The 26,295-nt window shown below is 54.3% G+C and overlaps 1 protein-coding gene across 4 annotated transcripts in view; it reads right to left on the reverse strand.

Annotated features, from left to right (window-relative positions):
• The window catches only part of ECE1 (endothelin converting enzyme 1), a 99,914-nt gene that overhangs the window by 63,378 nt on the left and 10,241 nt on the right, over positions 1-26,295 (reverse strand). The window lies entirely within an intron of this gene.

Genomic DNA, 26,295 nt, shown 5'->3' on the forward strand with positions numbered 1-26,295 from the left:
GCACCAGGTTGGAGACAGAGCAGAAACATGCAGCTTGCCTGAGCTGTGCAGGACAGCCAGGTAAGTCCTCAGCTGAGGGGACCAAGTGTGCCAATTTGCCGACCTAATCACATAAAACTCAAGACATTAATCTGTCTCACTTAATGATATTTATGAGGACGACGACGATGACAGAGCTGCCCAGTAATTAGGCTCAACCGGGGAGCAGCTCATGGACAGGGTTGTAATTAGTATTTGTGTTGCACAGGGGCAGGTGAGGGCTGAGAAGAAGGAAGAGGGAGGAGGAAGCAGGTGGGGCAGGGAGGGGACTCCTTGGATCCAGAACTGAGTGTGGCCAGGGCCCTCACAGTTTGTGCCAGGCCCTGTGCCCACCAACTCATGTGGACAATCCTGCTGAACGTCCATGATAACTCCGTGATGTGGGCCCTGTTATCCCTTTTCTAAGGTGAGGAAGCAGGCTCAGAGACGTCCGTTCACTTGTCCAGGGTCACACAGCCAGTGAAGAACAGAGCCAAGATTCACAAAGAGATCCCCCTCCAGCCCAGGTGATGTCCTGGACAGCGGGAGGTACTCAGGGCTTGGGCTGGAAGGCACATCTCTATTCTGGTCCCAGCTTGACACTGTCCTACCCTAGGCCTCAGCAAGTGACTTCCCCTCTCCAAAGAGGAGGTGTGGCTGTCAGACTGGGCGTGGCTAAGAGGGTGGACTTGGGAGCTAGGCTCCCTGGACCCTAATCTTTGGGCAAGCTACTTCACGATCTGAGCCTTAGTGTCCTTATCCGTAAAATGGAGGTAAGTGTTGCCCTCATACGGTTGTGATGGTTAAATATGTTTAAAAACTTAGAACAATGCCTGAGTATTACTATGATTTATGGGGAAAATATGGGCTTTGGAGTCAGTTTTTCCATCTGTAAAATGGGAAGGCAGTTGCTGAATTAGACAGTGGTTCATAAGCATATGCCTTTTAATCTCATAGAGCCCTTTATTTTAAAAACTTAACATGGCAACCCAAATAGAAAAGAGATATAAGTGGGGCCCTGGCCGCTGTGGCTCAGTTGGTTGGAGTGTCATCTCATGCACCAGAAGGTCGCGGTTTGATTCCTCATCAGGTTGTGGGTTTGATCCCCTGTTGGGGCGTGTACAGGAGGCAACCAATCGATGTATCTCTTTCATATCGATGTTTCTCTCCCTCTCCCTTCCTCCTTCTCTAAAATCAATTTTTTTTTAAAAAAAGATAGAGATATAAAGGGGACTGCCGCTTATGTATTCAATGACCCATACCTTAACCCCAAACCTGGCCTCCTCAGAGGTTCCAAGGAACGGAGTTTGAACATCACTCCTCTACATCCCTCTCAGAACTAATTCATGGCTCCAAGGCTCTGAGAAGGAAGGCACAGTGGATGCAGGAAATGGGCGCCTGAGCTGGCTGGGACTGCGCTTGCCCAGCGGAGGTGGAGGGGGGCACAGGGAGGCGTGGGACAGGCCTGGCCATGCCCGTGGTGGAGTTTGCTGGGCCTGCTGGCGGCCACCATTCGAACTGGATAACCATCTCCCCTAGAGGCAGCTGACGCAGAAGGAAGAACAATGGACTCGGTCAGGTGATGGACCCACATTCTAGCCCAGCCACAGGGCCCTGGGCAGCTCATGCCACCTCTCTGGGCCTCCCTGTCCTCACCTGTAAGGTGAGGATGACAGGACAAAACCCAGTCACATGCATGTACAGGCTGCGCAACTGTGAAAGACTGCCCCAAATCAATATTTTCACTTTTTCTAGATTATTTTCCCTTCCTAAGAGCACCAAGTTTAGAGCCAGACTATGAAGTTCAAGTCTCAACTCTGCTATGTACTGGCTGTGCCAGGGTTAGGTTATCGAACCTGTTCCCTCCTGTGTATAGGGACGAAAAGGGCTTAGCATGGCGTTTGCTGCTCTTGGATCTGGGGGATCCAAGGGTAAACTTGCTCCCCAGTGCCCTTGTCCAGTGCAGACATAGCTGACGAGGGGCGAGTGCTCCTGGCCCACTAAAGCACGCAGGTGCAGAGGCAGTAGTTGGAATCTTGTCGGTTCTATGCTAAAGTGTGGCTGGAGCTTCCCTGGGCTACCCTGGGGATATGTCTGTCCTGTCCTTAAAAGACCATTCAATCCCATAGCTGCTGCCTGGAGGTTCTGTGATTCCTGTTTACTGAGCACCTATCATATGCCAGGCCTTCACCATAACCCTGTATGGTAGGTAGCACTGTCCCCATGTGCCAGATGAGGAAACGGAGACTCGGGGAGGTGATGTGACAACCAGCAGGCTAGGTGCCCCTTCACAACGCTCAGGATCTGGAGCCAGGCCCGGAGGACTTCTCTGGTGTGGAGGCCGCTGGCGGGCTTGTGAGGGCCCTGGGGGACCAGCCCGCATCACTTGGAATTCTGGCAGAGAGTGGCATCCTCTGAGAGAGGAGACCCAAGTGGCATTAGGTCTTACTCAGAAAACAACCTTGACCTGAGCGGAACCAGCAGCCTGAGTGGCTGAGTCCCCTAAAGCCCAGTGCCATGCTACCTCCTCCAGGGGGTCCTCCTGGACCAGTCCTGCCACCTCATTGCTTCTCTGGCCCGTGGTCCACAGCCCTTTGCTAGGCACCAGAACACTCTACATACCTCACTTATTTAATCCTGCCAACCACTTTCTGGTTGATCTCTACTTCTTTGAGCCCCGGCTTCAAAAACAACAATAATAATAAGCGCTTACTTCCTATGGGAGCCTGGCTAGGTGACACAGATAAGGGCTGAGAGGAGTCTGCCCTCTCCCTGCAGTGACCGCAGACGCAGACCCTCTTTCCCCACAACTGACTCCTGTCCTGGGGAATGCAGCCAAGGGCAGCAGAAGGAGCAGTGGAGTGGGAGCCAGGAGCGCAGGTTTGGGTCCTGGCTGTGCCCTCTCTGGGCTGTTCCCTCTCGTGCCCCCACCCCCAAGGTGGGAGGGGATGATGGAAATGCAGTCCTGTTTTGCCAGGCGATCCTTATCTTCTCCTTCCCAAGTGATAGGCTTGTCTGGACCAAACACCATGGGGTGGGGATGCCCCAGTCACCAGCTCCCCTGGCAGCCACAGCCTGGCCCTGGGCCCTGCCGGCTGATTCTTTTCCTCTCCCCTGCCACCCTCCTGGGCCTGCGCTCTCCCTCTGCCAGGTTCCTGCTACTTCTGCCCCTACTTGCCCAAGTGCTCGCTGACACCCTCCTCAAGCATCAGCCGGGCTTGCACCTTCCCAACCTCACCCCTGGCTGCTTTCCTAACATTGGGCTCTGCTCCCTGACAGCCAAGGTGCCTGGACCTGAAAATCCCCATGCCAGGGCAATCACAGCGGCAGGGCCGAGGTTCCCACTGCTTGTCCAGATTGGTAGCACCCTTCATAGCTGGCAAATCTGCACCCCAAGTAGCATAACCATCCCTGGCAGCCTCACTCTCTCTCCCCAGGGGGAGTATGTGTAGTGGTTAGGAGCACGGACTCGGGAACCAGTCAGGGTTCAAGTCCCAGCCAAGCACTCACTCTATAACCTTGGGCAAGTCACTTAATCCCTCTCTATGGCTCAGCTTACTCATCTGTAAAATGGATTATTAACAAATTGTTAGGAGGATTAGATGACTTAATAACACCGAGCACTTAGCCTGGGACCTGAAACAAAGGACCCACTCAACAATATCAGCTATTGCGACTCCTAACCCTCCGATCAGCCCAAGGCAGGGCTCCCAGCTTGGCAGGCCACAGGTCGAGTCTGGCTCACAGAGGTGCTCTCAAAGGTGTTGAAATGCCGACATTGAGAAGATTGGACACCAAAACCTGCATTTTCAGCTTTCCTTAACAAACACACACACACCGAAACAAAACACTTGACAATGCTGGGCCCACATTCTCAAGTGGCAACCGCCAGCTGGAGCCGAGGAGTGGCTGTCCCCCCTGGACAGGCCTCGAGTCCCCGGGGCACCACGGCCACCCCACCCCAACTCCTCGTCTCCTCCTCTCTGGGGCCGAGCGTCGGCTGCCATTTCCCTCATGCTGGTGCTGGTGCTCACAACGACGAGAAAAGACACCTTTCCCGTACCCTCGTCTCGGTGGGAGATGAGTTGTGTGAGGCTTAAACACAGGCAGCACGCGTGTGTGGTGACCGACATCAGAACAGCCATCGCCCTGCGGACGGGACTTGCTGGAAAGGGGCCTGCGGGGACTTTCTGGGGAAATGGAAATGTTCTGGAAATGTCCTCTATCTTGATGCCCCTGTGGTGACACGGGTGTGTCCAAACTCATCGAACTGCTTGCTTCTGGCCGGTGCATTTTATTCTGAGTACGTGACACCTCAATAGGAGAAAAAAGGTGGAAACGTGAAACATAGGTCAGGAGGGTCTCATGCTTCAAGCGGGACAGTGGCTGACTCTTTCTAGCGGGTGTGAGGGAAACGCCTGTGAGCTTAATACACTGACAATCATGAAAATAGACACAACCTCAGGGACCCCTGGGAAATCACCCCAGTTGCCCTGCCCATGTTTGCGTTTGAGACCTGCAGTCTAAGGCTGCGAATGACTGCTCTCCAAAGAGCTGTCTAGATCCACGAGGTCCAACACAGAGGCCACTGGCCACAGGGGGCTATTAAAACGAAAACTAATTGATTAAAAAGTAAATTCCTCCTTTGCACCAGCCACATTCCACGTGCTCCAAAGCTACACGGGGTTAATGGACAGCACAGATGCAGAACGCTTCCATTTTCTCAGAGAGCTGTACTTGTCAGCGTTGGCGTACACGCCAGCTACAAACGCGGGCAAAGTTCTGGGTCCGCTGCCAGGGCAGGCGCCATGGTCACCGCCGTGCAGCGCCTGACACAGAGCAGGTGCTCAGTGAACACGAGCTAATGAATGAACAAAGGCACACGAAGCCAACAGTAAAACCGGGGCCGCCCTCACCAACGCCAATTGTGGGGCCCCAGGGCTGGTCTCTCCTCCCTTTTGGACAAGGCACAGGGACCCGTGTCCTCAGGGGCGCTGATGTGCCAGCGGTCCTACCTGAATCCAGAACAGCACGGCAGTGGTGGGAGGGGTAGCTGGGGCATTTCTGTTTGTGAAGTAGCTTTTGAAAGGGGGGGGGGGCAGGGGCAGGTGGTGAGATAAAGCAGGCTGGGCCCAACTCTGCGGGTTCAGGAGGGAGGGCTGCTGAGCACAGGGAAAAATCTACGTTAGCCCCCATGCCTGGGTGCTGGAATCTGAGCTGGGCAACAGCATCAGACACCCACAGACACTGCGGTGGTCAGAGTGGCTGGACAGGGAGCCACCTCGATCCCCAAAGAAACACCCCCATCCTCTAGGGCATGAATGCCCTATGAGGGCAGGCCAGAAGGGGACCCACCATGGGGCTGCTGGGAGCCCAGAGGGCTGGATGGATCCTGAAAAAGGAGCTGGCCCAGGGCTGTCTTCCCAGTATCCGTCCTCAATAGCCAGCCCTAGGAAGCCTCTTAGGAGTGTCACTGCCCATCTGTCCATTCATTCACTAAAAAAATATGTATTAGGCACCTACTGTGTGCCAGGAAATGAGTTCCATGCCTGATACACATCGGTGAACAAGACAAAGTCCTTGCTCTCAAGCTCGAACTTTAATAGGGAGACAGATGAGAAACAATGTTGCTAAGAGTTATAACAACAATAGCATTCAACACTTATTGAGAGTTCAGTGTGTGCTGAGCACTGTACTAAGTGCTTTTCAATGCATTTCTCATTTAATCCCTACAAAAATAATGTGTGTTATTATTGACCTTATTTTACAGGTGAGGAAACTGAGGCACAGAGAGGTTATGGCCAAGATCATCCGGCTCTAAGTGGTAGAGTTTGGGATTTGAACTCGGCTAATTTGACTCTGGATCTATTTGTGTTATAAGAAAGTTCAGCAGGGTGGGGTGGTAGAGACGGCCCGGCTGGGGGAGGAGTCCAGGAAGGCCTCTGTGAGCAGGTGACATGTAAACTGAAACCAGAAGGACGAGGTGTCAACCAGCGACAAGGACACGGGGGTGGGGGGGGGGGGAGGGTGGGAAGGGGTACAGCAGGAGCAAAGCCCCCGAGGTGGGGCCTTGTAGAGGGTTCAAGCAGCAGGAAAAAGGGCAGTGTGGTTAGAAGGGAGTGAGACAAGGGGATCCCACCTCACCCCATTCTAGAGATGAATTAACTGACACCCAGAGACGGGAAGCCCCCTGAGAAAGCTGAACCTGGGTCCCTGCCAGGACCAGACGCCTCTGGACTCTGTCTAGCGCTCCTTCCAAAGCTTGGCCTGCTTGTGCCCGAATGCGAAGGGCTCTGTGGTGAGGACTCCGCCAGCTTGGGCTGAGGATGACTGAGGGCAGCTGGTGGGCTGTCGTCTCCCTGCACCCAGATCCCCCCTTCCTTCTCGGTCCAGTGTCAGCTCCGGGACTGGGTGCTGCTCAGGACTCCTGTTTCCCCAGCCAGGGCCGCATTCACGGACTGCCTCTCATCACTCCCGATGCAGGCCCCTCCCCTTATCTCGCTTTTTGGCTGCTGGGAGGGGTCGGGTCGGAGTGAGGACTTCTGTGTCATAGATGGAAGGATAGGTTTTGAAGACAGATACACGCAGCTTAGCTGGTTAGTAATTACAACACTGAGTGAGTCACGTCATGGCCTTGAGCCTCAGCTTCCCCCTCTACACAAGGAGGACAGTATGGCTTCCTGGAGAATTGCTGGTTGTGTCAAATGAGACACTGGACAGTGGCAAGCTCAACTGGCCTGCCAGGACTGGGGCTCTCTGAACCTCTGATGAGAACAGCCCAGGGCTGGAAACGGCAGCTCTGCCTCGCCAGCCAGAGCCCACACCTGCGGCCGTGCTGTGCCCACGTTGGGGGCTGCCGCTCCCGGGCACTGGGCCCCCGACAGGAACTGGGAAGGGACAGATGAGCCTTTGTGGAAGGCAGCCAGGCAGGCCGAGGGGACAGGCCCCTGCCCAAGTTGAGCCTGAGCCCCCTTGAGGGGCAGATCTGGGGCAGGGTAGAAGAGAAAAGCCTGGCTCAGTGTTTTCCTAACAGCCCAATGGGTCACAGCCCTTCTGGATCCCCCAGAGGGTCCAGGTGGGTCACTTCCAGAAACCTGCCTGCCCCACTTCTGCAGGGATGCATAACTCAGCTCCTCCCACCCTCCTGGGAGCTGTGCCCTGGAGCAGGCATCCACTTCTCTACCACAGGGCCTTTGCTTATGCTTTCTTCCACCTGGAGAGCCTTGTCCCCTGCTCTGTTCTCAAGGGCTCCCTCTCTCACGTATCCTGCCAGGGCTCAGACACAACCTAAAGCCTTAGTCCCCAGCCCCTGCCGCAGAGGCTGCTTGTGTAGAACTCGTAGGGGCTGCAGGGCCTTCTCTTAGAGGAATGGAAAAGACTCTCACACTGGGGGGAATCCCTTCTGCGGGGCTGGTGTTAAGAAGAGGAAAGGTGTCTCGTGGGAAGGGCCAGGGGCCCGAGGGAGCTCTGGAGTGTGTTCCAGAAATCCCTCAGATCAGTCGAGGTTGAAGAGCCAGGGGGTGAGGCTGTCCGGAGCCTGAGACTTAGACCAGGAAATCTGGCTGTGTGACCTTCGGCAAGTGACGTACCCTTGCTGATCCTTAAACTTCCCACTTATAAACTGGGGCTGCTATTCCCTAGATCTGTAAACAAGACACTGGGAGGCGGTGAGGGCATGTGCCAGGGGCTAGGGGAGACTGGGAGAAGGTCAATTGGAGAGAAAAAAAGGAGACATATGTATTAATATTTGTAATACTGTAAACAATAAAAAAAAAAAAAAGAGGGGAAGGGCCTGGGCACACAGAAGGTGCTTGAGCCGGGGGCAAGCTGGAGCCATGGAGCTGATGCTGACATCCCCAGGGCTCCGCTGGCAAATGCAGCAGCTCAGAGCACCCCTTCCCTCCGGGCCTCCCTCACGAGGAGCGTTTTTTTTTTTTTTAAATATATTTTATTGATTTTTTACAGAGAGGAAGGGAGAGAGATAGAGAGTTAGAAACATCGACGAGAGAGAAACATCGATCAGCTGCCTCCTGCACATCTCCCACTGGGGATGTGTCCGCAACCCAGGTACATGCCCTTGACCGGAATCGAACCTGGGACCTTTCAGTCCACAGGCCGACGCTCTATCCACTGAGCCAAACCGGTTTTGGCAACGAGGAGCGGTTTTAAAAACTCCCCAGCACCTGGCTAGAAGCCAGGGCTTCTTAAAGTTACTTACCTCCCATCGAGGGCTTAGCGGGACCCAGCCAGAGCCCATCATTCACTTTCTGGAGATTATCACAGCTTGCAGAAACAGCAGGGCACCTGGCAGGAACCGCCTGGCTCCTTCCTAGCCTGGCTCGGGCTGAAACTGGGCCAGGAGAGCACCCACTTCCTCTGAAAGAATCCAGAGCACTCTCCCTCCCCCTCGGCGATCGCCACCCCCCACCCCCATCCTAGTCATGAGCCTGCAGTCTCCCCCTGTGGGCAGTGAGACACGGTGCTCCCCGTGGAAAGAGCTCAGGGGGTGCTCACCCCCCAGCCTGTAGTTAAGAGAATAAATATACCACTAGGAAAATAAACCTCTAGAGCCAGACTTCCTGGGTTCAAATCCTGGCTCTGTCACTTAGCAGCTATGTGACCGTGAACAAGTTATTTAAATTCTCCATGCCTTTGTGTTCTCACCTGTAAGTGGTGAAATTATGGTGCCTCCCTCACCAGGTTGTTAGAGGAGGATGGAATTAGTTCTTTGTAGAGTGTTTATAACAGTGCCCGGTGCACGGTGAGTGCTGGATTGGTTGGATGGATGGATAAATGGATGGAGGATGGATGGACAGATGGATCCAAGCTCTGCTCCGGGGCACATGGGGCCCTTTAAGATCTTCCCGACACAACACCTACCATCCCTCCATGCAGGATATGATCATGCCCTTCCCAGGAACCCGCTCTGCCTGGCACCATCCTGCCACTGCTGTTATCCTGAAGAACTCCTTCAACAGGTCGGGGTTCAAATGCCACCCACTCTGTGAAGCCTCCTTAGTCTTAGTCAGGACCCTCAGGACTGTAAGTGACAGGAACCCAGCTCTAACTGGGTTTTGTCACAGAGCAAACACCCTGGCTTGCACAGCCTAACAGAGAGGGAGGATCAGGCCTCAGGCAGGAGGAGTTCCAGAAGTTCTGATGATGCTGTTGGGTTCTCTCCCCTCCCTGATCCCATCCCTTGCTTCCCCGTGTGCGTCACCCTTACTCGCATCTCCTGAGTTTAGACGTCCTTCATGCCTGGAGAACTGGGCCCGGCTTACCACCTGGCAGCAGAGAGCCTTAGAGAAAAGAGCCTTCCTCTCTCTCTCTCTTGAATTATAAAGTCCAGGGAAGAACTCTAATTGGCCAGGCCTGCTTCATATGTGCCCCGCAAAAAGGAGGGGTAAGAGCCTATGACTGGCACCCCACTAGTACCATGAGGAGTTGGGGAGAGGCATTACCCAAAGGATGGGGCTGCTGTTAGTAGGAGGAAGGGAAAGGGCAAGTTGATAGACAGGGCCCGTGTCCATGCCAACCCCCTGACACTCAGCATGCTAATTTTCCTCCCGCTGCGCTCCCACGGCACTCTGCACACCCCTCCACCAGAGCCTACTGGGTAGGATGTGGCTGTCCTGCCTGCTGGCCCAAAAAGCCTTAAAGAGTCAAGGCTCTGGTCAGCTTGGCCCTCAGCACTCAGCTCTGCTCCCTGGTCGTAAACTGCGTTTAATAAATGAGGCAAATGAGGCTCAAGAAGTAGAGGGGGGTCACTCAAGGGGCCAACCAGGACGAGAATCGTAGTCTAGGCTCTTCGGCCCCTCCCTCTCCCCACAATCAACAAAATCATCCTGTAAAAACTCTTTGACAAGGAGACTGTACCCATCCCTCAGGAGGCAGGAGATGGGCCCCAGGCTGGCACCCCGTGGAAGGCGCTCTGGCTTTGCAGTCCGTTGGACACATGTTCAAAACCAGCTTCTTTCAAAGACACACGTGATGATCATGGGCAACCAGGGCGGCTGTGGGGATTAAATGAGAATGTGGACCAAGCGTGTGTATGTGTGTGTGGCGCGCACAGCAGGGACTTGAGGAATGGAAACTACTGTTTTCAGAGTGGGGCTCCCTAGCCCTCTCAGGGCAACAGCGGGGTCTGGCTGGCTGCCCGGCCTGCCGTTTGCCCATTTATAAGCCTGGCGGCCCATCCCACACGCCACCAAAAGCACAGGCTTTGGGGCAAGCAGCACGGCCAGCTGACACAGCACTTTTCTCAGACAGCGTGACACAGTGTCACTGACAGGCAGGACAGTGTAGCAGTAGGAGCCTGGTGGGCCTGGGACTGGGCAGTGTGGGTTCAAATCCCAGCTCTGCCTGCTACTCCCTGTCTGACTTGGCAAGTGACACCATCACCCTGTGCCTCAGTTTATCGGTAAAACAGAGACAACAGCACCACCATTCTCACAGGGCTACGAGAATTCAGAGTTTATGTGAAGCCCTCCGAACACTGGCACTGCTGTCTGACTTGCACGTGATTACCTCGGTACCATCACTGCCTCCGTTTTGCAGAGAGGGGCAGAGACCTTCCCGGGTTACCAGGCCGGAGAATGGCAGAGCGGGGCCTGGACGCAGGGTCTGTCTGGCTCTGGGCTCTCTGTTGGCACTCTGCCCCCGCTATTCCCTCCAGGGCTCCGAAACCCTGTCTCAGCAAGAGTGCTCATCCCCACCTGCCACCTCTCCCGACCTCAGGGAGGGCCACTCTCCACGTCCAGCCCCAGCCAATCAGGGTGGACCCTCGGCCAAACCAGATGCTACAGAGCTGGCGTTGCCTCAGTGACCAGGAATGTTCCCCTAACAAAGCCCAGCCAGGGCTCAGCTTCCCATCTGGTCCCCATTACCCCTCCTCACCACACATGTCATGCTTGTCTGGGGGCCTGGGGGAGCCCGGGAAGATACGCCTGGCGGGGAGAGGAGACAAGAGGCCCAGAGGGGTCCCCAGGTGCAGAGCCAAGCCAGAGGGGGTTGGAGAACCAGGGACGGGGGACATGTCCGAAAAGGGAGTGGAGGGGTAACTAAAGGGAAGGAGGACGCCAGGCTCAGATTTCCTGGAACAAGCCATTCCCATCTTTGGGAAGAGCAAGGGTTTTGGAGCAGACTGACCTGGGCTTGAATCCCTGAGTGACCCTGCGCAAGTCGCCTCACCTCTCTGCACGTTTCCACGTCTCTAAAATGGGGACATTCGAACTTATTTCATAGGGCTGTAGTGAGAATTAAGGAGGTAGACCACGGAAAGGTACACAGGAACTCAAGTTCTGCCTCCTCCCAAGAGGAGCCCTGAGGGTACAGGCTGTGACGCTGGACGTAATGTGATGGCACTGGAACGTCCTGGCTAATGGAGAGATGACACCTGCTGCTGGAATGACCCTGGTGTTCAACCTGAGCCTCGGCAGGGCCTGGGGCCTGGAGGTGGTGGCAATGGTGGCATTGATGGTGGGGCTGCTGCTGCTGAATGACGAGGGCAGGAGTGACAAAAACCATCACCTGAACAATGACTTCATTCCGGGCCCTGTGCCAACTGCTTTCCTATGTAACCATCATAACAACCCGATGGAAGAGAGTGTGAAAGTAGAGGCACAGAGAGGTTAAGTAACCAGTCCAGGGTCACACAGCTGGGGAGAGGATATGATTCAAACCCAGGTCTACCCAACTCCTAGGTACCACCCAATGGAATGGGAGCTCTGGGAAGAGATGCCCCACTAGGCCAGGCAGGCGTCCCTGCCTGGGACACCCGCACAGTGGCATTCCCAACCCCCTTCCCAGGCCCCTGAACTCCTGGCTGTAGCCATCCAGCCGGGGCTCCTCCTCCCCTCTCTAGGGCTTGGCTGCTCCTCAGCCCAGCTCAGGAGCCAACTGCAATTGCACAATTAACAATTGGGAACAACTTTTCTTCTCTTCCGAGGGAGAAAACAGCGTAAGACTTGGTGACAGGGACACAGCAGGACTTGTCCCAGAATTCATGAGGTCTGTCCTCAGTCCCCTGCCAGGCTGGGGAGGGAGGCTCCTTTCCTGACCCAGCCCAGTCCAGCCAGGAAATCCAGAACCAGGCAGCCCCTGAGCCTCTAGTCTTCCTTTCTCATTTAAATCCTACCCACCCCCTCACCTTCCCCCCAGGGAGACTTACTGGCTGCCCCAGCCCACAGTTTTCACATGTCCCTTTGACCCCAATACCACTGGTTGATTCTTTGTCTATTTAGTCAGCACCACCTTCACGGGATTGTATCTCTAGCAAACTGTAAGCGACTCGCATTTGCTTTAAAATTTTTCTTTGGTAAGCAACACTATGCTATCCATCTCATCACCAAGCCTAGTACAGGACACATAAAAGCTGCTTGATCCGTAGTCTACTCCTTGGCTTGGAGAACTCCTATTCACCCTTTAGAACCCAGGTCAAATGTCATCTCCTCCATGAAGTCCTCCTCCGTGGCCTAAGCTGCCGCATCTGTATGTATCTCTAGTAGAATAGCCTTCCCTCCGGCTCTGTGATTAATAACTACTGGCCAGGCAGGCACTGTGCTAAGACTGCTACACTCGATTCCAAATCCATCAATAACTCTGCCAGAGAGAGTCGCTCTCTCCAGTTAACGGATGGGGTGATAAGGCTCAGAGAGGTTGAAAAACTTACCTCAAGTCACAGCTAACAAGGGGCCGGCCTGGGATTTGAACTGAGGTCTGTTCCTGCCCCAAACAAATGACTCTTCTATTGGGTCAGGCTGACTCCCCTGTGACGGGTCTCTCCCACTGACTTCATCTGAATCCTGAGCCTAGCACGGTTCCAAGCCTTGTGGTTCCCTCACAGATCAGCCCCAGAAGTGAGATGTCACTCATCCCCAACCCCACGGTGGCATTCCAGGCCAAAGGTACCTAACTAGCTGGCCCAACCTGTCTACCAGCCTCCAGGACAACCTCAAAAGCTCTAAGTACTTGTATCCAGGCCATTCCCCTCTCCCCTTTCCCCGTATCCCAGGCCTCTGTGAATCCGTTTCCTCTGTCAACAAGGGCAACGGTCAGAGAGGCCAGGGCTCAGGAAGGAGTGCAGGCTCTGGAGTCAGCTGACTTGGGTCCTGGCTGTGGCACTTGGGGAACATGACTTCACCTCTTCAAAGCCTTAGTTGTCTTAGCTGTGAAGTGGGAAGGACCCTCCTCACAGAGGACTGATTTTGATCTCGAATGTCAAGTGCCTTCCACACACGTCCACTCGTTCAGCCAACAGATATTGCTGTGCACTGACATGGCGTTTGATGCTGTTCACAGCAGCAAAGCAAACAGAGTAACATTTCTGTCCTTAAAGGTTTTTAACTCTGAGCAGGAACCCCTGAAACTGTTGGTGGACCCTCTCAGCAATCTTAAGATACAGTGGGCTTATCGGATTCCACTCCTTAACCTAAAAAACACATACACACCTGGGGAACTCTCCTGGGGTCACCGGGAGACACAGACCAGGAAGCCCCACAGCCCTGTTTAAACAGTGAACGAGAAAGACCTAAATGGCTGGTTCTAGCAGCCTGGATATGGCAGGCTAGATCCATAAGGTGGAATACGACACAGCACCGACAACGAACTGGATACAACTCAGACACAACATGAAGAGAGAAAAGCAAGCTTCAAAGCCTCCAACCAATCACCTAAAGTTTTAAAACTCCTGAGCAATACCATAGTATGGTTTGGAAAGCAGAGATAGCTAATGAAAGTAGCAAGGCGGTCATTCAAGAAAGCAGGGTGTTTGTCCGTTTTTCTGGAAGAGGGGGAGGGGAAGGGCGTCAGGAAGGGACATGTGTGGGAAATCCAATTGCATTTGGAATGTTCTGTTCTTTAAGTTGGGTGGCTGGTTCACCAGTGTTTGCTTTTACTGAACTCGATGCTTTTTGTGTGTCTGAAACATGCTGCCACACACCCAAAGAGGCGTGGGCTTTGGAGACAGAGACTTGGATTTCAAACCAGACCCGTGCTTTGCTGCTGTGTGAGCTCAGTTTTCTCCTCTGTGAAGTGGGGATCATTAATACCCACCACTAGCTCCCAGGACTCTTCTGAAAATCAGACAAGGTAACGTCTGAAAGGAGCTGGCGCACAGTAGGGCCTGGAGCACAGGGAAGGGGGCCTGGTGTACATGTGGGGGCAGAGAATGGAGGGGAGGGGGAGATGGTGCACAGCAGCCGCTATTGTTCTTGCTGCTGGTGGGGAAATCTCCCAAAAAAGAACAGAGGGGGAAGGAAGGCCAGGCCACAGGCCTCCGATTACGGGGGACAGGGTTTACTGGTTCCAAGGCCAGGCTGGCCTTCAGTGAAACTAGTGACACATCCGGGGCCCTGGCAGTTGGGCAATCTTGGTCCCTCGACCAGAACACATGAAGTCATGGCCAGGGCTGGCTGGCCTCCCTCCACCGCCCCCACCCCTTCTGACTCCCTATTGCGGGCCTTCTCGGGACCCTCCCCTGCCCTGAGCTGGGTGGGAAAGCTGGGCTCCCTCCCTGCCCAGTGCTCCTTGCCTCTCCTGAGACCCTGGCTCCTCATTCTGAAGGTGGAGGCTTAGCCCCCTTGCATCCGAATGAATCTGTTGGAGACGTCAGCAGGTCCCAGGCTTCAGCAGGTGTGGCTGAGCGTGAATCCCAGGCTCAAGTCCAGGCTCAGGGTGTGCCCTCAATATTCTTCTCTATGAAGTGGGGATCACAGAGAGAATCAAACAAGGTGCATCCCTCTTGAAGTGGTGGTGAAGAAAGCTGCAGACAACAGGGTCTGCACCTCAACAGGGCAGGGGCATTAGAGGGCACGTTCTAGGTACCCAGGCACGGACTGCTGTTCTATTTAAATGATTCCTCCCAGCTTTCGCACAACCCAAGCGGCAGTTCTGCGGGACTTGACAATGACCCAGGGTGAGGGGGAAAGTGTGGGGACAGAGCAGGGCAGACCTGGGGTGAAGAGCAGCAGGAAGTGGGAGCAGGGAGCCCTGCCCAGGCTCTCAGCCACCCAAACCCTACGAAAACACCCAAAAACACCCTGCTGGCAGGAGCACAGGAATCTATCAGTGTTCCCGAGGGCCCAAGGGCACTTCTGGGGCACAGCTTGGAGAGGGCAGCAGCAGGGCGCGGGGCTGGCTGTGACATTTGATTTCAGATCATGACGCATCTGGGGAACATTCCTGTCCTTTCCCAAGCCTGTCCCACCCCCGTTAACAAAGGTCGGCCTGGGCTAGGGGTGTCCTTGGAGACCGGGCCCCAGTTCTGCCTCGGCCACCCACAGCGAGTCTTTCGGGCAGACATTTCCCCTCTCTGGGCTTGAGTTTCTCCATCTGTAAAAGGAGTGGGACACTATCTAAGGTCTCACCAATCTGTGAGACACGCTCTACAGCCTATGTAACTAGCAGCCAAAGTCCCTTCCCTGCAGGAGGTCAGCCTGGCCCCCTCAGCCCAGCCAGTGCTAAAAAGTAGACCAGGGAGTAACTGACCACAAGAACTCCAGCTACAGGCAGGAGAGAAAATGAATTAGGGTCCCTACAGCGTTTGCCTGGAAAGTGTGGCATCAGCAGAGGCGGATGCACAGGAATACGGTCTAAGTTACACTTTCACAAACTCATCCTCTCGGCAAATCACATTCCACGGGCTTTTGACGGAGCTGGCTCTGTGTATTTCCCAGGGCTCGGTTTCCTCATCCGCTAAGTAAAAATAATAAAACAGACCAAACAGGTCTATCTGTTGTAAAGATGTGATAAGATGTTGTGTATACACGACTTGGTACGTACTAGATGTTCAATAAATGCTGGCTCCACGCCACCTCCCTGCCCATCTGCGGAACCTCCAGCACCAAACTGGCACCGGGAGGCCCTGGTGGCTGGTCCCCCAGCTTGCCTCAGCCCCCCGCCAGGCTGACAAGCAGCCCGGATGTTTACACTGGCCAGTCAGGGCCCCCTGCCTGCCTGGTACAGGCTGAGTGAGCACAGGCAGTACCTCGGCACTGCTCCCCCGTCTGCGTCCTGCAGATCACTCGCCTCCTAGGCTGGTCTTTCACTTCCACAGCACCATCACCCACCCCAGATCCTGTTTACAGATTCTCCTCACAGATGATACTGGTGTTTGCTGAGTCCCGCTGCTACCTGGCAGGACACTCTAACCCAGTCCATGTTGCCCTCGAGCAGGGGCAAGGTGAGAGCGGGCCAGGCTCTGGCAGTCCACAGCCGGGTGAGCTTGGGCGGCTTCCTCGTCTATAAATTGGGGTGACAGCAACAGGACTATTCCACAGGGGACTGTGACAGTTAAATGGGGTGATGTGGCGAAGGCACTCAGTGCCTGGCTCATGAAAGGCGTTGGGGAAATAAACTCTTAAAGACTTGTATTAGTGTTTTATGGGCAATTGAGGAGTTTGCCCAAGAAATCAGTGGGCCCTGAGAGCACATCCTAAAAATAAATAATACAAAATTCTTGGCCAGATTGTACCAAACACTTTCTACGTACTATCTCATCACTTCTGCAAGGCAACCCAGGAGATGTGATGCACCATTATCCCCAGTTTCACAGGTGGGGAGCAGAGGTTCAGAGAGGTCAAGCCACTTGCCTGGGGTCACACAGCCCCTGGTAGGTGGAGGAAGCATGTGCCTTGATCCAGAGCCTGTGCTCAAACCTCCACACTGGCCCATGTCCCTGTAGGGGCCTCATCTGTGACTTCCCTCCCAACCTTCCTTCTGGGCAGGCCTCCTGAGGTCCTAGCCTCCTCTAGGCCATGAGGGTCCTGGGAGCCGCCAGCAGCCTGGGGCTCAGCTGTGTAGCCCCTCCTGCCCATTGCCTGGGTGGTGACTCAAACTCAGTCACTGACTTGTAGCCACAATCCTGGCATTCACCAGGCTGCCCCTGTCTCCACAGAGGAGATAAGACATGACACAAACAACCTAACACAAACCAGAAATCAATTTAAGGGCCTTCAGGAAGGCCAGATAACAGGCTGGGACATTTACAGAGTGGGGCTCGGCCTTCCTGGGTAAGTCTGTGGCTGAATAACACAGGAGGAACTCCCCATGGGGAGGGGCACGGCCTGGGGGTGCCCAGCAGCCATGCCAAGAAAAGGGTTTGTTGGAGACCCAGGCCTGGGCAGGCAGGGCTAAGCGTGGAAATTCCCTATAGTTGTGGCCGGTCGGTGCCTTCACAGGGGACCAACACAATGGATTATTTTTATTTTAGAAAAGGAAAAACTGAGGCTGAGAGGGAAGGGTGCTTCCTTAAGACCACGCTGCTTGAAGGGGCAGAGCCGTCCAGTTCCCAAGTCCGAATGAAACAGAGTTGTGTCTCTGGTCACTTCTCATTGGTCTAGTCCTGCTTTCCCGCTCTTCTCTCTGGCTCCCAGGATGGCTTCCCTGACCACTGCCCCCACGTGGCTCACGCAGGCTCACACCCCCATTTTACAGATGAGGACACTGAGGCTCAGAAAGAAGTCACGGGGTAGCTTCCCAGTGAGATGGAGTGTACGGAGACTCAACACCTCACCTGAGCCCAGAATGCTGCTCCCCCCTCTAAGGATTGGGACAGGTCAGTGCTGCCCACCTCGGGCCTCCTGACAGATGCTTCCTATGACTGTAGGCACCCTGTGGGGAATTTGGTGGCCCTTCACCCAGCAGCAGCCAAGGGATTCTGGCTGCACAGTTGCCATGGAAACACCAAAGGATGCTCTGAGGGCAGGAGACCAGTCAGTCTTCCTCAGCTGGCTAGTGCAAAGAGCAGGCCAAGGGCACAAGCTGGGGCTGTGACAGGGCCCTTACCCCCATATGTCCCACCCTAGGGCCCCAGATCTTATGACAAATAAGGCATTGCCAACTGTTGGCATAGGAGACAAGGAGGTGGTGCCAGTTTGGTCCCAGGAGTCAAAAGCTGATCTAAAAATTTTTTAAATTGTTTTTTAATTGATTCTTTTTTTAGCGAGAGAGAGAGAGAGAGAGAGAGAGAGAGAGAGAGAGAGGAAGGAAGGGGGGGAAGAAAAGAGAAACATGGGTTTGAGAGCGAAACATCAATTGGCTGTCTGTTGCACACCCCCCACCGGAGATTAAGCTCGTAACCTGGGTATATACGCTAACAAAGAATTGAACTGGCAACCTTTCGATGCACAGGACAATGCCCAACCAACTGAGCCACACCAGCCAGGCCTGAGATTATCTGATAAAGAATTTTCTTGCCCCCATACTTGCCTCGTATGGATTAATAGGTATTTATCATCCACCTACTATGCGCCAGGCACTGTCCAAGGTACTGCAGGGACAGTGGAGGTCAAGCCAGATACTGACTACACTCATGGAACACATTCTAATGGCAGGAAACAAACAGAGAAGGCACAACATATACAAAGGGCTGAGGTGGAGAGAAAAGTGCTGCACTGTGGGGACTGTAGTTTGGCTGAAGCAGAGAGGATAGGACCTGGAAAGGCCAGAGATGGGGCTGGAGAAACGGACAAGACTAGAGTGTGAAATGCCCTAGAATTGCTATGGAGGAGTCTGACTTGCTCCCAGGGTAATGGGGAGCCATGGGGAGCCAAGAAAACGTACATTGTGCAGAAACTGGAGACATCAGAACAGAGTGTGGCGTTTAACTGTAATGTACCAACGCTGGCTTCTTAGTTTTGACAAATGTACATGGTCGTGTAAGTTATCAGTGTTCGGGGAAACTGGGTGAGGGGTATATAAAAACTCTGTATCATCTTTGCAATTTTTCTGTAGACCTAAAATTATTCCAGAACAAAATGCTCATTTTAAAAAAGGTTGCAGTATTCCTGGCCCCGGGTTGACTCTCCTGAGAAAAAGAAATGGGGAGGGGCGTCAAGAAGGCGAGTGGGCCCGGGCCCAGGATGAGATGTGTCGGATCTGCACCCTGGCGGAACCGTGCGCGTGTGCGGAAATCTCCGACGGGGGCTCAGGAGGGAGGGCAGGCCTGGCGCTGAGGCTGGGATCACTTCCAGGGTTCCTTGCACTTTCCCAAAGGTCCCCAGAGAGCGACCGGTACCCAGGGACATCTGAGGACACAGCTAAAAGCCTTCACTGAAGCCTCGTTTATTTTTATCTTAAAAAGTCGTGCCAATTCTGCATTCTACTCCGAAGCAGTACTTTAAATTTTACAGCTCCCACTACATCCCCCAGGGCAAGCTCATGCACTAGTACGAAATGCCCACATATAAAAATTAAGTGTGAAACCTCAAGAGTGCATACACTGGCCTTGAGACAGTGGGGAGGAGAAACGACTGAACCCCCAGAATAACAGCTGAAGAGGAGGAGGAGGAGGAGAGGGAAACCAAAGTATACCTGGTCCCCCCAACTCCTTTCTCCCTTCTTTCGCTTCATGCTTTTGTTGTTTTTCTCACTTACTCGTTATTGTCTTTTCTTTTTAGAGAGAGAGAAAGAGAGAGAGAGAGAGAGAGAGAAACATCAATTTGAAAGAGAAACATCGATCAGCTGCCTACCATACACACCCCAATCAGGATGTGCCCTGACCAGGAATCGAACCCGTGACCGTTCGGTGTACAGGACGACAGTCCAACCAACCAAGCCACACTGGCCAGGGCATGCTCGTGTTTTTTACACATATTTACGTGCCTACTGTGTGCCAGCACTGTTCTAGGTGGAAATCCTAGGGAACAAGACAGGCAGAGATGCTTATTTGTTAGTGGGAGGAGACAAGTAAGAGGGGAGGATGCTGGACTGTGGTAAGTGCTAAGGAGAACAGTCAGGCAGGGAGGGAGGACAGAACATGGGAGGGGCAGTTTTCAGCAGGGAGGCGGGAAAGCCTGTCTGAGAAGGTGACACCTGAGCAGAGACTAGAAGGAAATGAGGCTGCTTTGCAGATGTTGCCTCATTCATTTTTCACAGCTGGGGGGGTGGGGGGGAGATTACGATCCCTGACTTCCAGATGAGAAAAGTGAGCCTTGAACAGGTAACATGGTTGCCTTAAGGTCACCTAGAAAACAGTGGGGGAACTGGGGAGAGTGTAAGGCTGAGCCCAGGCCATCAGTTCCTCTGGGGAAGATGACTGGGAGCACCTCTGCCCGCTCCCCCTGCACCCCTGTCCCCAGCAGACATCACTAATTGATCAAATCCATCCGCTGAAGCCAGATTTCCAAGTCCTCAGAACAGCCAATCAATGGGGTTGGCACATGCCCCCTGGAGGTGGCTGAAAAGACCAAAGGGAACTTAGGAGGAGAGGACTAGGGGGCAGGAGGGGGGGGCACATCTTCCAGGTTATACGGAGCACTTTGCTACCCCCACGCCTTCTTACGTTGATCACGTTTAAGAGATAGCAAGCCGAAACCGGTTTGGCTCGGTGGATAGAGCGTCGGCCTGCGGACTGAGGGGTCCCAGTTCGGTTCCGGTCAAGGGCATGTGCCTGGGTTGCGGGCACATCCCCAGTGGGACATGTGCAGGAGGCAGCTGATCGATGTTTCTCTCTCATCGATGTTTCTAACTCTCTATCTCTCTCCCTTCCTCTCTGTAAAAAATCAATAAAATATATTTAAAAAAGAGAGAGAGAGAGATATCAAGGGGTAGAATGGACCCTCTCTCCCAACTGAGGGCACTGGGTGGGCAGAGGAAGAGGGCGGTTGGTCAAGGGGATGGACCCGCTCCCTGATCAGCCTAGCACGGTTCCATCCAGGGTGGCCCAATGGCTGTCACAGCTGAGGTTAGTGACTTGACTGGGCCTGGCTGCCCCACCCACAGTCACCCGGAATCCCTCCCGCCGTGGCCAGAGTGTTCTTCCCAGCTGAGAAACAAGCTTGGAGGGGCCAGGAGGGGCTCTCCCCCCGTCTCCTTTCTCCCTTCTTTCCACAGGGAGAGAAACAATCGGGGCTGAAGAAATGACTCGTTTTCCCTAGAGAGGGCCAGGGCCGGGCTGAGTCAGGCTGGAGGAGCCTGCGGTCACCACCGCCTGCACTGGCTGAGACGGCTCTAGGCCCAGGAAGGCAGGGACAAGTGGAAGTGGAGTGTGCCCGTCTCTCCTTCCCCAGCCCTGGCGTGTCCCTGGGGTCACCCAGCACTGCTACACGGAACCTGGTGGAGAAGAAAAACCCCCTGGCCTTTCCTGACCGCCTGCCTCCTGGGGACAGCCAGGAAACTCAAAGTCACGGGGGTGGGAGGTCTGTGAAATCTCTTCCATGGAAGGGATCAGATCGCCAGCAGAAACACTCACATGTATTTTGTTCTGGGTCTTGTTCTTCTTTCTTTTGGGGGGTGTGTGTGGATGGGGAGTGGTTCTTGTTATTTAAAGAAACACTGCACAATAGCTAGGGGTCAGAATGGGTTGCAACGTGCAGCTTTCTGTATTAAATTTTATTTCTCCATTAGCTGGCATTAACGCTGACAGAAGGGTCCCTAGTGACAATATGAACAATATACCGACTCCAGAACTACCCAGGAAAGCCTGTCCTCCATCCCAGTTCTAGCCCTGAGGTGCGCCCTCCCTCCACGCACCTGCCGGGCAGCTGCTGGGGGCAGGTATGCCGAGAACACCAGGGTCTGCCCTCGAGGACGCCCCCACCAGGACAGAGAAGTAACAGTCACACTTAAAGGACATAAGTGTCTGGAGGACAGAACAGTGCCAGCTCCTCATCTAGCTGGCACCCTGCCCAACCCCTCCCAAAAGGGTACCACCTGCTCCCGCCGGAGAGCCCTAGATGGGGTTCCAGAGCAACCTTCTTCTCACCTCCTGTGCTGGCTTCCTCTCTCCTTGCTGCCGAAAGACAGCCTTTCTGAGCCCCTGGCACACCCATCCCTCCACGCAGAGGTCAGACACTACGCAGGACCCTGCAAACGCTGGCTCGAGTCAGCCCGAATACTGGCTCGGAGCTGTGTGGCCTTGGCCCAGTACCTTGCCTCAGCAAGCCTCAGCTTACTCATCTGTTAAATGGGGACACAACTGGACCCATCCCTTTAGAGTCGACTCTATGAAATGAGTCAATGCACAGGCTGCTCCCTGCACTGCGGTTCCTGCCTCCTGCTCTATGGAGAAGACAGGTAAGAGAACATGAGGGCGGATGTTAGAAAGCGATGCACATGAACACAGGGTCCTGGTACTGTGCTGTCATCAGCCAGAGGCTCCAGGAGATCCCAACCAACCACCAAGCCCTGCAAGTCTGCCCTCAGTATCTCCATCTGCTTCTCTGTGAGGCCATTAGTAAGTGGCTCTCTCGCCCGCCTACCTCGTTTCCAACCTGATGCCCATTTCCTACCAGTGCAATGGTTTCCATAACTGAGTCCCCTGCTCTGACTGGTCCCAAATGTGCCCCACCCTGACTCAACGGGACAGAAGGCCCAGGGGGCTGAGCCCGCAGCACTGAGTGTTTTCCCGCCCCCTCCCAGCCCTCATCTTTCTCCCTCCCAATGCTCTCAGCCAACGTTAGCCGCGTCCCAGTCTCCATTATCACACAGCACACAGCTCCGAGCAAAAATACCCACGTGGGAAGCTAGGAGGGGCCACGGAGTTGGGGCTGCGGGAGGGGTGGCAGGAGGAAGAGATCACATTTCTTGAGTACCTAGTACAGCTGTGGGCAAACTACGGCCCACGGGCCGGATCCGGGCCCATTTGACATGAATAAAACTAAAAAAAAAAAAGACCGTACCCTTTTATGTAATGATGTTTACTTTGAATTTATATTAGTTCACACAAACACTCCATCCATGCTTTTGTTCCGGCCCTCCGGTCCAGTTTAAGAACCCCTTGTGGCCCTCGAGTCAAAAAGTTTGCCCACCCCTGACCTAGTATGTGTCAGGGTGAGAAGGGCTCAGTGCTGGGGGGGGGGGGGGGCGGGTACAGAGCCTCAGGAGACTGTGGTGTGGGGGGGCGCGGGGGGGGCCTAGTCTCCAGGGGACCCAGTCCCAGACAGAAGTCAGGCCAGGGCCCAAGGTTTAGGGGCAATTGTCAGGGAGAAGGGTCCTGAGGGAAAAGCAGGCTCTGGAACCCGAGGAGAAAAAGGGGGGCCTGCACCCCAAAGAGGAAAATAAACGTGGGTCCAAATATAGAGGAGAAGCTCATGACAGGGAGCTGTGTCTGTCTTGGGTCCCAGGAGGGGACGGCTTAGGCCAGGAGGGGAGATGGGGAGAGGCCTGCCGAGCTACAAGTCCACGTGCATGAACATTTCAGAGTCTTATTCGCCAGACAGGGTTAACTGGGGGGACAGAAAGGACATCTTCAATGGCAGCCAGCAGTTTCCAGTTCAAGAGGTTTGGAGGGGGGGGGCTTCTCCCTACCCCTGGGGAGACCCTCTTGGCCGAGGCCCAGGCGTGGCCCAGTCTCCTTTCTCTCTGTGGCAGGAGTCTCCTCAGATCCTCGGGCCGCCCCCCACCCCGGCCAGTGAGGGGCTGTCTGTGCACAGTGGCTCCAGCCCCCACCCCAGCCCCACTTCTGTGGCTCCTTCAAAGCCTGGGGAGGCCCTCAAGGCCCCGAGGTCACAGAGAAAGAATCTGAGGTCAGAGCACAGCCCCTCCCTTGCTAGATGCCTATAAAGCCTCCTTCCCTTGAAGCCACCAGACCTCGCGGGGTGTGTGTGTGTGTGTGTGCATGCATGTGTGTGTATGTATGTGTATGTTGGGGGGGGGGGGTGTTGGGAGGCACGGGGAAGGGCCTGGAAGAGAGACTCCACAAACGCAGTGACCAGGAATCTGGGCCTGGGTCAGAGCCTTGCTGGAAACCCTGGGACGGGAGTCCCTGCCACTGACCCAACGCGTGCCCTGACCCGCATCAGCTCACACACCTTTCTGGGCTCTGTTCTCACCTGTCAGAGCAATGAGCTGGATGCCCTGCCCCGTCCCCGTCCATCGCCAAGCCCTGGGGATGCTTCCCCTCAATATCTCCATCTGCTTCTCCCTCGCCACCACCTGCCACCCCCTTCTCGCCCCTCCCCAAGTCCTTCCCCATTCAGCAGCCAGAGCGAGTTTATCAGAAGGCAAGTCAGATCCTGTCATCTCCTCTGCTGGCACCCCTTCCAGAACCCTCCACCCTGCCAGCTGTAAGTGTCTGCCTTTTCTTCCTGTGCGGGCTTAAATGGGGAATCTGGTGCAGAAGAAAACAAAACCTAAAGTTTACGGATTTGAAAACACACACACACACACACACACACACACACACACACACACACACGGCTTTCCACTGCTCCTGAGATAAAGTTCAAATCTCTCACCTGGTCTACGTGGCGGGTATCCACTCCCTGGTGACCCCTCAGCCTCACCTGGCGCACTCCTGCCCTGGCTTCCTACTCCAGCTACACCGAGCATCAATAAGGTCGCCCATTTCAGACCTTTGCACATGCTATTCCCTTGGCCTAGAACAGGGGTGGGCAAACTTTTTGACTCGAGGGCCACAAGGGGTTCTTAAACTGGACCGGAGGGCCGGAACAAAAGCATGGATGGAGTGTTTGTGTGAACTAATATAAATTCAAAGTAAACATCATTACATAAAAGGGTACGGTCTTTTTTTTTTTTAGTTTTATTCATTTCAAACGGGCAGGATCCGGCCCGAGGGCCGTAGTTTGCCCACGGCTGGCCTAGAATCTTTCCTGCTCTATCTTTTTACCTGATTAACACTTAACCCATCCTTGGCACAAATCCCTAAGACCCCAATCCCTTCCAATTCCACCCCTGCCAGGCGCTGGGAAATCCACCTAGTAGTAAAATCTAGTGCCAGGCGGCTTCTGTGTGGTAGGCATGGGTCCCAGCACTTTGCAAGAATTATATTGCTTGTTTAAACCACTCCATGAGTTTGGGTTTACTAGTATTCCCATTTTACTTATGTAGAAACAGATAAATAAGGAATTTGCCTGAAATTGCTTAAATAAATGGCAGAGCTGGAATTCAAACCCAGGCAGGCAGGCCGTGGGGTGGGGGAGGGGGGCTCAAGCTCTTGATCTATGTCAGCGCCTGGAGACAAGACAGGGCAGGGAAGTTCGCCCGAGGTGACCTGTGCTCTGACAGAAGGCAGTCTGGGGGTGAAGGGGGTGAGGAGGGCAGTGGGAACGCAGATGGGTGGGCAGAGGGGTGGTCAAGAAGGTTTCTGAGAACAGCTATGGGACGAGGAATGGGCCTCGTGGTTTGGGACGCATGTCACTGTTGCTGTTAGCGACACCGCCTCTTAGAGTGGAGAACTGAATGTGCACACTCGGGCCGGGATCAGATCTTCTCTCCTTTAGTGTTTGCGACCATCCTGAGAGGGGGCTGCTATCCCCACTTTACAGGTGGGCAACCCAAGCCTCAGAGAGGAAATTTTACCTGCTCAAAGGGCCTTTACAACAAACAAGTGGTGGATCCAGCGCTCAAGTTCAAGTCCCAGACTTCCATCCCACAGCCCCTGCTCTTAACCCCCAGGCCACACTGCACACACAGGAATCAGTAAGTGTGTGGTAAGGATCTGCTGCAGAAGGTGGGGGGCCTCTTTTCCATCCTGGGCCTGCATTTAGTGCCTGGCTGCCCCATGCAACCACACACACACACACGTGTAAACAGCAGTAGAGGGGCTGAGAGAATTTCCTCGCCTCCCTGCCTAACTGCATTCACCACAACTGGAAAGCCACTTCAGTGAAGGCTAGCACGCAGGTGTTCTTTCCAGCTCTTTGAAGGCTCAGAAGGACAGGCCCCAAAAGTAATAACGTTAACAGGAGCTCCCATTTACTGAGAACCTATTACGTGCACCGTCCTATAGGCTTTAGAGCAGTGGTTCTCAACCTTCTGGCCCTTTAAATACAGTTCATGTTGTGACCCAACCATAAAATTACTTTCATTGCTATTTCACAACTGTCATGTTGCTACTGTTATGAATCCTAATGCAAATCTCTGATATGCAGGATGGTCTTAGGCGACCCCTGTGAAAGGGTCGTTCGACCGCCAAAGGGGTCGCGACCCACAGGTTGAGAACCGCTGCTCTAGAGCCTCACACCAACCATTCCAGCCACTCTTCATAACCACGCCATGAGAAAGGGCTGCCCTCATCCCACCCACACAGGGCAGGACCGAGGCTCAGAGGTGGTCACTGCCCCAGGGTGGCCCATCTGGGACTACGTGCAGAGCTGGGACTAGGAGGCCGGTCTGCCGACTCCAAAGTCCACATTTTCACCAGAAGGAGCACGAGATGAGGAGCCCCAGATCAGGGTGTAAGTCGTGCTGCTAACCGCCAGTGTAGCCCGACAAGTCTCTTTCTCTTTCTGAGCCGCCCGCTGTGTCCCTGCGAGGAGGTTGGTCTCGATGCTGTGATGATGTCTAAGTCCCACCTCCCCCAGACCGTCGGTGGCT

The sequence above is a fragment of the Myotis myotis genome, unplaced genomic scaffold, assembly GCF_014108235.1.
Source record: "Myotis myotis isolate mMyoMyo1 unplaced genomic scaffold, mMyoMyo1.p scaffold_m19_p_2, whole genome shotgun sequence".
Classification (NCBI taxonomy): Eukaryota; Metazoa; Chordata; class Mammalia; order Chiroptera; family Vespertilionidae; genus Myotis; species Myotis myotis.